This window comes from Rattus norvegicus, chromosome 8, assembly GCF_021556685.1.
Source record: "Rattus norvegicus strain SHRSP/BbbUtx chromosome 8, alternate assembly SHRSP_T2T, whole genome shotgun sequence".
Classification (NCBI taxonomy): Eukaryota; Metazoa; Chordata; class Mammalia; order Rodentia; family Muridae; genus Rattus; species Rattus norvegicus.
Window position 1 is genome coordinate 95,228,916 of NC_141541.1, and position 16,250 is coordinate 95,245,165.

The window sequence follows — 16,250 nt, forward strand, 5'->3', positions numbered from 1 at the left end:
AAGTGGTCTCTTCATTGTTCGTCTCCTAAAACATAAAACAGTGGTATAGGTGCCACAGATGAGCTGTCATTGAATGACAGCTGACAATCACAGTGACTAGAAATGAACAGCAGTCTTAGTGCTTTGAATCAAGAAAGTGTGTTTCCTCATTTTCAGTTACTTTTGGTTTTGATCTATAATGTTGAAAAAGAAAAATGTCAGCTGCTTAAAATCTTTTCAATATGCTACTTTTATAAAACTTCAGATAAATTTTCTAGAATATTTTGTACGCCACAAATACCATCCCAGATGACTAATTATCCATTTTTTTTAAAAGACAGAACTGGCACAGTGACTTTTCCAAATACTCTAACAGATATCTTACCATGTGGAACTTTTTATATTTTTTCCTGAAGAGTATTTTCTTAAGAAAATAACGAAGTATAGTACTTGCTTTACAGCTACTCTGTCATTTTGGCAATCATATTTCAGTGACTTTCTTACTGTGAACAAGGGCATCATCGATTGGAAACTCAGCGTTGAGCCTGAATGGGGTTCTAGCATCATAATTACTTACGGCCTCAAAGTGCCTTCTCCAGGCCTACCTGATTCTATCACTTGATGCAGTTAATTTTTTTAAAGATTTTATTTATTCATTTTATATATGACAAATACACTGTCACTGTCTTCAGACATACCAGAAGAGGGCATCAGATCTCATTACAGATGGTTGTGAGCCACCATGTGGTTGCTGGGATTTGAACTCACGACCTCTGGAAGAGCAGTCAGTGCTCTTAACCGCTAAGCCATCTCTCCAGCCCCGATGCAGTTAATTTAATGTGATCTGATAACCACTATACTATGTCTTTTAGAATACAGAATCTATGCCTCCCTTTCTTTTAATTTTTTATTAGCTATAGTTCTTTTTTTTTTTTTTTTTTTTTCAGAGCTGGGGACCGAACCCAGGGCCTTGCGCTTGCTAGGCAAGCACTCTACCACTGAACTAAATCCCCAACCCCTGTATTTCTTTACTTACACTTCAAATGTTGTTCCTCTTCCCAGTTTCCTGTCCATAATCCTCTATCCCACTCCCCCATATGGTATCCACCCCCATACATCTCCCTTACTGCCCCTCCCATATTCTCCTGTACTGGAGGTCCAACCTTGGCAGGACCAAGGGCTTCCCCTTCCCCTGATGCCCCAACAAGGCTATTCTCTGCTACATATGCAGTTGGAGCCCTGGGTCAGTCCATGTATAGTCTTTCAGTAGTGGTTTAGTCCCTGGAAGCTCTGGTTGGTTGGCATTGTTGTTTTTATCAGGTTGCAAGCTCCTTCAACTCTTTCAGTACTTCCTCTAATACCCCCCAAGGGGGTCCTGTTCTCAGTTCAGTAACTGATACTAGCATTGACTTCTGTATTGGACATGCTCTGGATGTGTCTCTCAGGAGAGATCTATATCCGGTCCCTTTCAGCATGCATTTTCTAGCTTCATCAATCGTATCTAGTTTTGGTGGTTGTATGTATATATGTATATGGGCCACATGTAAGGCAGGCTCTGAATGGCCGTTACTTGAGTCGCTGCTCTAAACTTTGCTTCCATATCCCCTCCTATGGATATTTTTTCCCCCTTTTAAGAAGGAGTGGGAGCATCTGCATTTGGTCATCCTTCTTCTTGAGCTTCCTGTGATCTGTGACTGCGTCTTGTATACCCCCCTTTTTAATTTCATTGATCATGCATTTATTTTTATGAATTGAGTACTGAACCTTAGAAGTGACTGATATTCTGGGGATTCATAGTAGATCTGTCGATCTCTGTTGTAGGGCACTTACTAGGAAACAAGATGTTTTACAGTCATCTGCTGTGTCATACTATTACCATGCCTACAGCGTGCAGCAAAGCCAGGAACACCAAACATGTATCTTCTTTGAAAAGCAAAGTGTATTTAGAACTTCCCCTAGTGAGGACTCCTAGTACTGGAGGATATAGAGTCTGAATGGTCATCTTTTATAGCAGCTAGGCAAGGCTTGCAGTCGTGGGACTGGGACTGGGCCTACGTTCAGCAGGCCCAAAAAAAGAAAAAATGTTAATTGTGAATAAATTCTTCTAGCTAGGTATTGCTGCATGCCAAGTCGAATTGGTTACTTTTCTTACTGCTGTGACCAAATACCTGATGAGAAGGAAGTTAAGGGAGGAAGGGGTCCTGTTGGCTTATAGCTTAAGGGTACAGTCCATCCTGAGTGAGGCAGCTGGTCACATTGTGTCTACAGAAAGGAAGCAGAGAGATGAATACCGTGTTCGGCTGCTTTCCTCAGCCTTTGCTTTTTAGTCAGTCTAGGACCTCACTCCAGGAATGATGTCACTGGTGTGCTGGCTCTTCCCTCAGAGGAGCCTTTGGTAAGTTCTCACACAGGCAAGGCTTGAAGTACGTCTTGTATATGATTCCAAATGCTGCCAGCTCACAGTGAAATTTAACCATTATCTAAGTCATCTCAAGTTGTACTGACTTAAAATACTATATGTCACAATTCAGTAGGGTTTTTTTGTTTTGTTTTCATTTTTTGTTTGTTTGATTGATTCTTTGATTTTTTTTCAAAAATGATAGAGGGCCTTGGCTATGAAGTACTGCCCCACCTCCACCCCTTGTGGTATTGCAGCTGCCAGTTGGTCAGAGCTGCAAACATCCGGTTTAATTTAGGTTGGTGAATCTACTTCTAAGGTAGTTTACTCACAGGACTAACAAGGGTTTTGTTTGGTTGTTTTTGTTTTTGTTTTTGTTTTCTTGCTGTTGGGCAAAGCACCTCCCTAACTGAGTCTTCAGCAGTAGTTCTCAACTTTCCTGCTGCTGCCACCCTTTAATACAGGGTTGCCTGATTAATCCTTTTGACAAAGACAGTATACCCCAGAATGAGTGATCCAAGAAACATCAAGGTAGGAGCTGCCATATTTTCTAGCCCTGGGCTGAGGTGTAACTAAGTTCACAAGTAGCATTTAAGGTACAAATCTTAGTCGTTTTAATTTTTGTTACTTCCCTCATATTCAACATCCCCATCTGCCTTTCTCTTAGGAAAACACACAGCGAACAAAACAGAACCTTGCATATGCTAGGCATTGAGCTGTATCTTGAGCCTCTAATTGATATTCTTTAGGGACATTACCTAGTCATTCTTTTTTCAAGTTTTTAAAACATTGTCATAAATAGGAAACACTTGATGTAATTTTAAAACTATACAGCAAAAACTCTTTCCCATCCTTCCCGTCATTCATTTGCCTGATGTCTATCTGTCTATAGAAGATAGCTTTATTTCTCTGTTAGTTTTAAGAAGTATCATACATACAAATTAATATATACCTGCCTTTCTTGCGTAAGTTACAACTTTGTAAGTACTCCTCCATCTTGATATATATATATCTTGGAAGCATTTTCTAAATCAGTACAAAGAGTTAGTTTATTCTTTATACCAGCTGAGCATGGTAAAAACACTGTGGTCCAGTGTTGATGATGTTTATTGATTATGAACTGTGGTGAAGCACTCGCTAGAAGCGAATGTGAAAGCTAAATTTGTAGACGAGGCTCCTCTGTCATTGGGATTGTGACCCTGGGAGTCCCAAGTCAATTACAGGGAAACAAGGTGATCTCTAAGACAGGAACAATATACAGTGAAGCCGAGGACAGAAATGAATGAGAGCAGGCTGGAAGGTCAGGAAGACTGCTGGTTCTATACAAGATCTGAGACCTTGAAGGATGACTAGGGGCTAACCAGGTATTACGGTTGGGATTTAATGTTTGAGACAAGAAATTCAAAGCTGGCTTTAAAAAAGATGAAAGGGCAACAGTACTCAAAACAGTGTGGTGCTAGGATAAAGACATAGGGACCATGGAATAAAATGGAACAAACTATATCAACACCTTGCAGAAAAATGAAATTTGATCTTCACATCCTCCAAAAGTAATTAAAGACCTAAGCATAAGATATCAGACAAAAATTCATCCTAGGAAAAAGGCATAGAGAAAAGCAATGCGTCTCCGACAACACATCAGAAGCACAGACAGTACACAGTGAGAAAGCAGCCCATGGAGCAGGAGAAAAGACGAGTCTAGCGTACATAAATTCAGCTACACACGTCTGATTAAAAGGTGGCACAAGCCCGTGAGAAGATATTTCTCCAAAGCTCTCAATGTCCAATACACATGCAAAGAAGCCAGTGTCACAGTGTGAATGAAAGCTGCAGAAATACTACTCTCAGCCCTTAGGGCGGCTCATTCCAAAGCAAACCCTACACAGAAAATAGTGCTAGTGTATCTGTAGAAGAATTAGAACCCTGTGTGCAGTGGACAGGAACATAAAATGAAAAATAGAATGTTAGTTCCCCAAAGCATTGAACACTGGAGTGGGGAAATAAAGCACTTGCCACACAAGCATAAGAACTGCAGTTTGGTTCTCCAGAACCCACTAAATGCTGGGTGAGCCTGGTGGACTGCCTGTAAGGCTGCTTGGGAGGCAGAGAGGGATTCCTTCAGAACAACCTGGCCAGCTAGATTAGTGCACATAGGTGAGCTTGTGGTTGAGATAATAACTAACACACACACACACACACACACACACACACGATCCTGTACAAACACAAACACAAATGCAAACCACACACATAAAAAATTCCATAGGTAGAGACTGAAAGAAATGTCAGAAAAGACAAGCGTCGTGTGGTTTTGCTTATGGGAAGTAGCTGTAGTAGTCAAATTTGCATAAACAGAAACCGAATGGTGGGTGCCAGGAACAGGGCAGGGAGAGGAAATGGAGACTGTTAGTGGATATAGGGAGTTTTAGGCTTGCAAGATGAAAGTCAGAGAAGATTCTACAACTTCGTTTACTTATAATTACTGATACAGCTGTCTCTGAGAGGCTCTGCCAGAGCCTGACAAATACAGAGGCAGATGCTTGCAGCCAACCATTGGACTAAGAACAGGGTCCCCAATGGAGGAGTAAGAGAAAGGAATGAAGGAGCCAAAGGTGTTTGCAACCTCATAGGAAGAGCAACAATATCAACCAAGCAGACCCCCCCACCCCCCACCCAGAGATTCCAGGGACTAAACCACCAACCAAAGAGTACACATGGAGGGACCCTTGGCTCCCGGCACATATGTAGCAGAGGATGGCCTTGTTAAGTGTCAATGGGAGGAGAGGCCCTTGGTCCTGTGAAGGCTCAATGATGCCCCAGTGTAGGGGTATGCCAGGGTGAGGAAGGAGTGAATGGGTGAATGGGGGGCACCCTCATAGACGCAGGGGGGTATGGACTAGAGGGTGTCCAGAGGGGATACCAGGAAAGGAGATAACATTTGAAATATAAATAAAATATCCAATAAAAAAAAGAAAAATAGACACTCAGTTAATGAGACAGTAAAATTTAGGTTGCTTTACAGCTTTAAAAGATGACAAGCTGTTAGAGAACAAAGCATATGTACATTCAAAGTACTCTAGTGTGATTTAAACCATGTCATCAAATAAAGAATGAGCCAAGTCAGGATCCATTCAAGTAAGGTGCCAGTCAGAGGCATAGTGTTAAGTATCATCTAATAGTAAGGCTCAGGTGACAAAGAGAAGCAGGGTCAGAGCTAGAAAAGACATCAGGGTAGGGAGAAAGTCTTGACCAGTGGGTGTAGCTGATATTTTGCCTTCAGGAAGAGAAGTGCAAATGATAGGATTGAATGTGTGGGTCCCAGTACTAAAAAGACTTGTAACTGAGACTCTGAACCTGTGTCACTTCCCAGGAATTAAATGTCAGAATTCTAGTGGGGCATTTCTTACATGCTAAGAAAACTACGAAGATTCAAGTGGATTATCAGACTTACCTTTCTGAACTTCCTGAGGGAGTAATGTGCTCTGCTTTTTACTTGTAAAAGTAATTGGCTCTTGGAGTATAATGACAGCACAGGAATCTGCTGTAATTTAAATAAAACATTCAGGATCTGTGGATAGAAGTTCACTCTGAAAGATAGGCACATTTGTGAACATTGCTAAAACTGTTCCAAAAGCAAATCCTCCTTATCACCAAAATACACCAGGTAGCTGTGAGGTGGGGGACAGTGGTGCTGTTAACAGTTCTGCTTGCTTCCCAGAGCTTGTGTGAAACTTTTCTCCACATATTCTCCCATTCCCTTGAGTGGACTAATATGTAGACATAAGATATACTCAATTTGGATTTCATTTTCACCTCTAAAGTTACTGATATGCTAATACATTCCTGTATAATATTTCATCCAATCATTGACGTGTACAGACATAACTGTATTTGGTCCATGTAGATAATTTAAATTTTATCAATGCATTATTTTAATATTCAGGCTGTCTTTCCTTGTCATCTAAAAATGTCATTTCTTCATACATAAACAGTGTATACACAAAGAAATAAAACATTTCAATACTAGCAAATGGTAAGTCTGAAAAATATGATTGTTTATTTTTCTATTAAAATTATTTTATACAATATATTTTGATCATATCCTTTCCCAACTCTTCCCAGAGTCTACCCACCACCTAACTTCATGGTCATTATGCACTCTCTTGTGCTTCCTAGCACTCTCCCTCCCTCAAGTTCTAGCTTGCCCTCTTTGTCTCTGTCTCTCTCAAAAACCAAACAAAAAGGAAAACACAAAAAGGGGTGGGGTATGGTGTTGTTAGCTAACCACTTCTAGACATGGCCCGCCCCTGAGTATAGTAGGCATAACCAATGACAGAAATAAGTGACAATACATACAAACACACCCTGAGCAGAGACCAGGAAGCCAAAAACAAAGACTAAGGTGAATTATTACTTAGAGTAAGATGAATGGCTAGAAAGGTGGTTGTTGACTTGCTGGCATTTGTGTGGGCTGTCTCCTGGAAGCACTGTGCCATAAGACACTTTTGAGCTGTCTAAACTGTAAATAGAGGAAAATATTGAATGTGAGAAACCTTTCTGGGGCTGGGGATTTAGCTCAGTGGTAGAGCGCTTGCCTAGGAAGCGCAAGGCCCTGGGTTCGGTCCCCAGCTCCGAAAAAAAGAACCAAAAAAAAACAAAGAAAAAGAAACCTTTCATAAACTTTTGCTATGTGAGAGAGAACAGAGAAACTGGTTGCCAGCCAGAGAGGGCTTGTAGAAATCCCTCTAGAAGGTAATGAATTTTGACTTTACACTCAGAGCTGCATAGATGCTTTTTTGTTTTTTTTTATGCCCTTGGATCTGGTGCACAGATGTTTAGAACTATAATAATTTTTTTCTTTATTAATTGAGTATTTCTTATTTACATTTTGATTGTTATTCCCTTTCCCGGTTTCCAGGCCAACATCCCCCAACCTCTCCCCCTCCCCTTCTCTACAGGTATTCCCCTCCCCTTCCTCCCCCCATTACCGCCCTCTCCTCAACAATCCCGTTCACTGGGGGTTCAGTCTTGGCAGGACCAAGGGCTTCCCCTTCCACTGGTGCTCTTACTAGACTATTCATTGCTACCTATGGGGTCAGAGTCCAGGGTCAGTCCATGTATAGTCTTTGGGTAGTGGCTTAGTCCCTGGAAGCTCTGGTTGCTTGGCATTGTTGTTCATATGGGGTCTTGAGCCCCTTCAAGCTCTTCCAGTCCTTTCTCTGATTTCCTTCAACGGGGGGTCCTGTTCTCACTTCAGTGGTTTGCTGCTGGCATTCGCCTATGTATTTGCTGTATTCTGGCTGTGTCTCTACATCCGGTTCCTGTTGGTCTGCACTTCTTTACTTCATCCATCTTGTCTAATTGGGTGGCTGTATATGTATGGGCCACATGTGGGGCAGGCTCTGAATGGGTGTTCCTTCTGCCTCTCTTTTAATCTTTCCCTCCCTATTCTCTGCCAAGGGTATTCTTGTTCCCCTTTTAAAGAAGTAGTGAAGCATTCGCATTTTTTTTAATTTTTATTATAATTTTATTTTTAAGATATTCATACATATATATATAATAAATATGATCATATACACCTCTCATTTCCCTCCTGTATCTCACAGTGTACTTTTGGCATGTCTTCTCTATTTCATGTCTTTTTTTTTTTTTTTATTAACTTGAGTATTTCTTATATACATTTCAAGTGTTATTCCCTTTCCCGGTTTCCGGGCAAACATCCCCCTCCCCCCTCCCCTTCCTTATGGGTGTTCCCCTCCCAACCCTCCCCCCATTGCCGCCCTCCCCCCATAGACTAGTTCACTGGGGGTTCAGTCTTAGCAGGACCCAGGGCTTCCCCTTCCACTGGTGCTCTTACTAGGATATTCATTGCTACCTATGGGGTCAGAGTCCAGGGTCAGTCCATGTATAGTCTTTAGGTAGTGGCTTAGTCCCTGGAAGCTCTGGTTGCTTGGCATTGTTGTACTTTTGGGGTCTCGAGCCCCTTCAAGCTCTTCCAGTTCATTCTCTGATTCCTTCAATAGAGGACCTATTCTCAGTTCAGTGGTTTGCTGCTGGCATTCGCCTCTGTATTTGCTGTATTCTGGCTGTGTCTCTCAGGAGCGATCTACATCCGGCTCCTGTCAGTCTGCACTTCTTTGCTTCATCCATCTTGTCTAATTGGGTGGCTGTATATGTATGGGCCACATGTGGGGCAGGCTCTGAATGGGTGTTCCTTAAGTCTCTGTTTTAATCTTTGCCTCTCCCTTCCCTGCCAAGGGTATTCTTTTTCCTCATTTAAAGAAGGAATGAAGCATTCACATTTTGATCATCCGTCTTGAGTTTCGTTTGTTCTAGGGATCTAGGGTAATTCAAGCATTTGGGCTAATAGCCACTTATCAATGAGTGCATACCAAGTATGTCTTTCTGTGATTGGGTTAGCTCACTCAGGATGATATTTTCCAGTTCCAACCATTTGCCTATGAATTTCATAAACTCGTTGTTTTTGATAGCTGAGTAATATTCCATTGTGTAGATGTACCACATTTTCTGTATCCATTCCTCTGTTGAAGGGCATCTGGGTTCTTTCCATTTTCTGGCTATTATAAATAAGGCTGCGATGAACATAGTGGAGCACGTGTCTCTTTTATATGTTGAGGCATCTTTTGGGTATATGCCCAAGAGAGGTATAGCTGGATCCTCAGGCAGTTCAATGTCCAATTTTCTGAGGAACCTCCAGACTGATTTCCAGAATGGTTTTACCAGTCTGCAATCCCACCAACAATGGAGGAGTGTTCCTCTTTCTCCACATCATCGCCAGCATCTGCTGTCACCTGAGTTTTTGATCTTAGCCAATCGCACTGGTGTGAGGTGAAATCTCAGGGTTGTTTTGATTTGCATTTCCCTTATGACTAAAGATGTTGAACATTTCTTTAGGTGTTTCTCAGCCATTCGGCATTCCTCAGCTGTGAATTCTTTGTTTAGCTCTGAACCCCATTTTCTAATAGGGTTATTTGTTTCCCTGCGGTCTAACTTCTTGAGTTCTTTGTATATTTTGGATATAAGGCCTCTATCTGTTGTAGGATTGGTAAAGATCTTTTCCCAATCTGTTGGTTGCCGTTTTGTCCTAACCACAGTGTCCTTTGCCTTACAGAAGCTTTGCAGTTTTATGAGATCCCATTTGTCGATTCTTGATCTTAGAGCATAAGCCATTGGTGTTTTGTTCAGGAAATTTTTTCCAGTGCCCATGTGTTCCAGATGTTTCCCTAGTTTTTCTTCTATTAGTTTGAGTGTGTCTGGTTTGATGTGGAGGTCCTTGATCCACTTGGACTTAAGCTTTGTACAGGGTGATAAGCATGGATCGATCTGCATTCTTCTACATGTTGCTCTCCAGTTGAACCAGCACCATTTGCTGAAAATACTATCTTTTTTCCATTGGATGGTTTTGGCTCCTTTGTCAAAAATCAAGTGACCATAGGTGTGTGGGTTCATTTCTGGGTCTTCAATTCTATTCCATTGGTCTATCTGTCTGTCTCTGTACCAATACCATGCAGTTTTTATCACTATTGCTCTGTAATACTGCTTGAGTTCAGGGATAGTGATTCCCCCTGAAGTCCTTTTATTGTTGAGGATAGCTTTAGCTATCCTGGGTTTTTTGTTATTCCAGATGAATTTGCAAATTGTTCTGTCTAACTCTTTGAAGAATTGGATTGGTATTTTGATGGGGATTGCATTGAATCTGTAGATCGCTTTTGGTAAAATGGCCATTTTTACTATATTAATCCTGCCAATCCATGAGCATGGGAGATCTTTCCATCTTCTGAGGTCTTCTTCAATTTCTTTCTTCAGAGTCTTGAAGTTCTTATTGTACAGATCTTTTACTTGCTTGGTTAAAGTCACACCGAGGTATTTTATATTATTTGGGACTATTATGAAGGGTGTCGTTTCCCTAATTTCTTTCTCGGCTTGTTTCTCTTTTGTATAGAGGAAGGCAACTGATTTATTTGAGTTAATTTTATACCCAGCCACTTTGCTGAAGTTGTTTATCAGCTTTAGTAGTTCTCTGGTGGAACTTTTGGGATCACTTAAATATACTATCATATCATCTGCAAATAGTGATATTTTGACCTCTTCTTTTCTGATCTGTATCCCCTAGATCTCCTTTTGTTGTCTGATTGCTCTGGCTAGAACTTCAAGAACTATATTGAATAAGTAGGGAGAGAGTGGGCAACCTTGTCTAGTCCCTGATTTTAGTTGGATTGCTTCAAGTTTCTTTCCATTTAGTTTAATGTTAGCAACTGGTTTGCTGTATATGGCTTTTACTATGTTTAGGTATGGGCCTTGAATTCCTATTCTTTCCAGGACTTTTATCATGAAGGGGTGTTGAATTTTGTCAAATGCTTTCTCAGCATCTAATGAAATGATCATGTGGTTCTGTTCTTTCAGTTTGTTTATATGATGGATCACGTTGATGGTTTTCCGTATATTAAACCATCCCTGCATGCCTGGGATGAAGCCTACTTGATCATGGTGGATGATTGTTTTGATGTGCTCTTGAATTCGGTTTGCCAGAATTTTATTGAGTATTTTTGCGTCGATATTCATAAGGGAAATTGGTCTGAAGTTCTCTTTCTTTGTTGTGTCTTTGTGTGGTTTAAGTATAAGAGTAATTGTGGCTTCATAGAAGGAATTCAGTAGGGCTCCATCTGTTTCAATTTTGTGGAATAGTTTGGATAATATTGGTATGAGGTCTTCTATGAAGGTCTGATAGAATTCTGCACTAAACCCGTCTGGACCTGGGCTCTTTTTGGTTGGGAGACCTTTAATGACTGCTTCTATTTCCTTAGGAGTTATGGGGTTGTTTAACTGGTTTATCTGTTCCTGATTTAACTTCAATACCTGGTATCTGTCTAGGAAATTGTCCATTTCCTGAAGATTTTCAAGTTTTGTTGAATATACGCTTTTATAGTAAGATCTGATGATTTTTTGAATTTCCTCTGAATCTGTAGTTATGTCTCCCTTTTCATTTCTGATTTTGTTAATTTGGACGCACTCTCTGTGTCCTCTCGTTAGTCTGGCTAAGGGTTTATCTATCTTGTTGATTTTCTCAAAGAACCAACTTTTAGTTCTGTTGATTCTTTCTATGGTCCTTTTTGTTTCTACTTGGTTGATTTCAGCTCTGAGTTTGATTATTTCCTGCCTTCTACTCCTCCTGGGTGTATTTGCTTCTTTTTGCTCTAGAGCTTTTAGGTGTGCTGTCAAGCTGCTGACATATGCTCTCTCCTGTTTCTTTCTGCAGGCACTCAGAGCTATGAGTTTTCCTCTTAGCACAGCTTTCATTGTGTCCCATCAGTTTGGGTATGTTGTACCTTCATTTTCATTAAATTCTAAAAAGTTTTTAATTTCTTTCTTTATTTCTTCCTTGACCAGGTTATCGTTGAATAGAGCATTGTTCAAGTTCCATGTATGTGTGGGCATTCTTCCCTTATCGTTATTGAAGACCAGCTTTAGCCCGTGGTGGTCTGATAGGACACATGGGATTATTTCTATCTTTCTGTATCTGTTGAGGCCTGTTTTATGACCAATTATACGGTCAATTTTGGAGAAAGTACTATGAGGTGTTGAGAAGAATGTATATCCTTTTGTTTTAGGATAGAATGTTCTATAAGTATCTGTTAAGTATATTTGGTTCATGGCTTCTCTTAGTCTGTCTACGTCTCTGTTTAATTTCTGTTTCCATGACCTGTCCATTGATGAGAGTGGGGTGTTGAAATCTCCTACTACTATTGTGTGAGGTCCAATGTGTGTTTTGAGCTTTAGTAAGGTTCCTTTTATGTATGTAGGTGCCCTTGTATTTGGGGCATAGATATTTAGGATTGAGAGTTCATCTTGGTGGATTTTTCCTTTGATGAATATGAAGTGTCCTTCCTTATCTTTTTTGATGACTTTTAGTTGAAAATCGATTTTATTCAATATTAGAATGGCTACTCCAGCTTGCTTCTTCAGACCATTTGCTTGGAAAGTTTGTGTTCAAGGGGAGTAGAATACTAAGGATTCTGAGCATTGAAAAGGGAGTGAAACCAGCCACAGCAGAGGAGGACCTTTAGTGTCCTTTGTTCCCAACAGGAAAAACAGGGAATGTGAATATAGGGCAAGCTTGTTGTAGGTTTGCTGGAGGGGAACTGAAAGCATTCTTCATGCTTCTTCTTCTTTGTAATTATTACATCTTACTTTGATTGTGTTTACTTTTTTTATTTGTGATTAATGTGGTTTTGCTTCCCTGCCCAGACTTTAGATTGCCGCTGTCCTCTGCCTTGGCTTCCTGAGTACTCTCCAGGCCTCTGCTGCGTCACCCCAGGTCTTAGCTGTAGTTGAAGTAGATTTCAGTAATTAAGGAGAGAAGATACGGTTAGAGTTTTGGGAAGAGAAGATGTGAAATAGTTGTGCTAAGATGAGAAAATTAAGGAAAAATCGTGGATTAGGACCGTGGTACAGCCAACCAACCAGGTTAGATTATTTTTCTCCAGCATTACTCAGGTACAGGCATTTAAAAAAGCAAGTGAGCAGAAGTAAAGTTGGATTTTTCTCTCGTAGAAGTTAGAATGGCTCAGCGGTTAAGAACACTGGCTGGGGGTTGGGGATTTAGCTCAGTGGTAGAGTGCTTGCCTAGCAAGCACAAGGCCCTGGGTTCAGTCCCCAGATCTGAAAAAAAAAAAAAAAAAAAAAAAGAACACTGGCTGTTCCTTTGGAGGTCCTGAGTTCTCAGAAGTGACTAGTTTTATAAGTTTGTTAACAAAATAATTGGTTAAAGATTATTTATCATCAAGTTAACATTGAACCTCGGAACTTTTAGCCAAAGTGAAATAGACATACTAATTGTCACATTAAATTTCAAGATGGTAGAAATTAGTGATAAATTTTCATTTAGTCAAAAACATTTGGTAAGAACATTAATATATAGCCTTTTTTCTCCCTTTCCTGGCCAAACAGGGTGTTCTTTCTCAATTACTGGTGTTTGTCAGAATTTATTTATATACTTGCACTGTGATCAAAACAGCCATCAGGTGTGTCTTTATAAAGGAGTACTGGGGGTGAAGAGATAGCTGAATAGTCAAGACTATGCCCAGCTCTTGTAGAGGGTCTGAGTTTGGTTCCTAGCAATGCTACAACATGCTGTATCTGCAGCTCCAGGGATCTGGCCTCCAAGAACACCATATATATATATATATGTATATACATATGTATATACATATATGTATATATGTATATATGTATATGTGTGTATATGTATGTATATGTATGTATATGTATGTATGTATATGTATGTATGTATGTATGTATATATGTATGTATGTATATATATATGCCATACATAACACATATGTGCATGAACAGAAGCTAGTAATTAGAGGATTTTACCCCTCAACCTTCTTCTTTCTTCCTTAGCATAGGAGAGTGCAGTGAGCACTAAACTGAGCAAATGATCTTTGTATGCCTCTTAGGAATTCTACTTTTTATAACCATTTAAATGACACATACATGTGCACACTCTGATGCAGTATTTAGTTCCTAAAATTTTCTCTTTTATACCATAAAACACAAAATAAATATATAGTACTTCATTTACCCAAAGAAATCTTTAGGATTTTTTTTTTATAGACAGCCATGTTTCTTCATTTCTTTTTGGAAGAGAAATAATACCACACTAATCTTGTTGAATGGCAATTCCAGTTCAATTTGTCTGAGTTGTAGGTCTGAAAGAACTAACTAAATTTTCAAATGGTTCTTTAGTTCAAGTCAGAAGAACCACTGTCAACGACTCCTGAAAGGTTTCAAACACCATTATGATTTGCTTGTTTCATTTAAGAAAAAACAAATTTAAATTTTTTAGTTCAGGTTTCTAGAACATGATGCTATAATGCTGTACACTGAGTAAATTTATAGAGTAAAGATTTGTTCAGTGCAAAGTTCCAGAGACTGGGAGGTTCAGAGTTAAGGTATGGCATCTGGTGAGATCTTTCTCTCTGGTAAGGACTGAGAGCAGAGTCCAGAGCCTGTGCCTCACATGGGTTGAGGAACTCATATAAGGTGGCAAAACTGACCCAGTCTTGGGATAAGTCAGTAAACCTATGAACAGTTTCACTTATTAAAAATGGCTTAATCCATGGACGAAGAGAGCACAAGTGACCTAATGACCAGGGGCCACACCTCTTAATACCTTCTATTAGGAATTGAATTTCAACATGAATGTTAATGGAAACATAATACCAAATTATATGAAGTGATTTGTTTCATAGGAAGATTGGGACATTTTAAATTTGTTTTAAACAAAATTTGTTTGTAGAAGAAATAGAAGGGTCACATGGTGATGATTTTAAGATGCATGGAAATGTTCTGTATTTTAATTGTGGTGAGGATCTTATTTTTGATTTTAGATCTAAGTACGGTTATACTCATTATTCAAATCCATGCAAATTGATCCATTCTTATTGCCTGTACAAGCCTCAAGTCCAAGTGGATCAAGGACCTCCACATAAAACCAGAAACACTGAAAGTAGTAGAAGAGAAAGTGGGGAAGTGCCTTGAACATTTCAGCACAGGGGACAATTTCCTGAACAGAACACCAATGGCTTATGCTCTAAGATCAAGAATTGGCAAATGGGACCTCATAAAACGGCAAAGCTTCTGTAAGGCAAAGGACATAGTCAATAGGACAGAACGGCAACCAAAAGATCCTTACCAATCCTATATCCAATAGAGAGCTAATATCTAATATTTACAAAGAACTCAAGAAGTTAGACTCCAGAGAATCTAATGGCCCTATTAAAAAATGGGGTACAGAGCTAAACAAAGAATTCTCAACTGAGGAATGTCAAATGGTCACGAAGCACCTAAAGAAATGTTCAACATCCTTAGTCATCAGGAAAATGCAAATCAAAACAACCCTGAAATACCACCTCACACCATTCAGAATGGCTAAGATCAAAAACTCAGGTGACAGCAGATGCTGGTGAGGATGTGGAGAAAGAGGAACACTCCTCCATTGTTGGTGGGATTGCAAGCTGGTACAACCACTCTGGAACTCAGTCTGGCAGTTCCTCAGAAAATTGGGCATAGTCCTATCTGAGGACCTAGCTATACCACTCCTGGGCATATACCCAAAAGATGCTCCAACATATAACAAGGACACATGTTCATAGCAACCTTATTTATAATAGCCAAAACCTAGAAAAAAAACTCAGATGTCCTTCAACAGAGGAATGAATACAGGAAATGTGGTATATTTACACAATGGAGTAATACTCAGCTATTAAAAACAGTGACTTCCTGAAATTCTCAGGCAAAATGGATAGAAAATATCATCCTGAGTAAGGTAACCCAATGAGAAAAGAGCACACATGGTATGTACTCATTGATATGTGGATATTAGCCCCAAAGCTTGGAATACCCAAGATACAATTCATAGACCACATGAAGCTCAAGAAGAAGAGAGCCCAAAGTGTGGATGCTTCAGTCCTTCTTCAAAGAAGGAACAAAATACTCACGGGAGTAAATATGGAGACAAAGTGTGGAGCAGAGACTGAAAGAAAAGCCATTCAGAGACTGCCACACATGGGGATCCATCCCATATACAGTCACCAAACCCAGTCACTATTAGGGATGATAAGAGGTGCATTGCTGTCAGGAGCCTGATATAGCTGTCTCCTGAGAGGCTCTGCCAGAGCCTGACAAATACAGAGGTAGATGCTTGCAGCCAACCATTGGACTGAGAATGGGGTCCCCAATAGAGGAGTTAGAGAATGGACTGAAGGAGCTGAAGTTATTTGCAACTCTATAGGAAAAACAACAATATCAACCAACCAGACCCACCCAAGTTCCCAGGGACTAAACCACC

The 16,250-nt window shown here is 40.0% G+C and overlaps 1 protein-coding gene across 11 annotated transcripts in view; it reads left to right on the forward strand.

The window, feature by feature from the left end:
• Positions 1-16,250, forward strand: part of Dop1a (DOP1 leucine zipper like protein A) — a 102,540-nt gene that overhangs the window by 5,508 nt on the left and 80,782 nt on the right.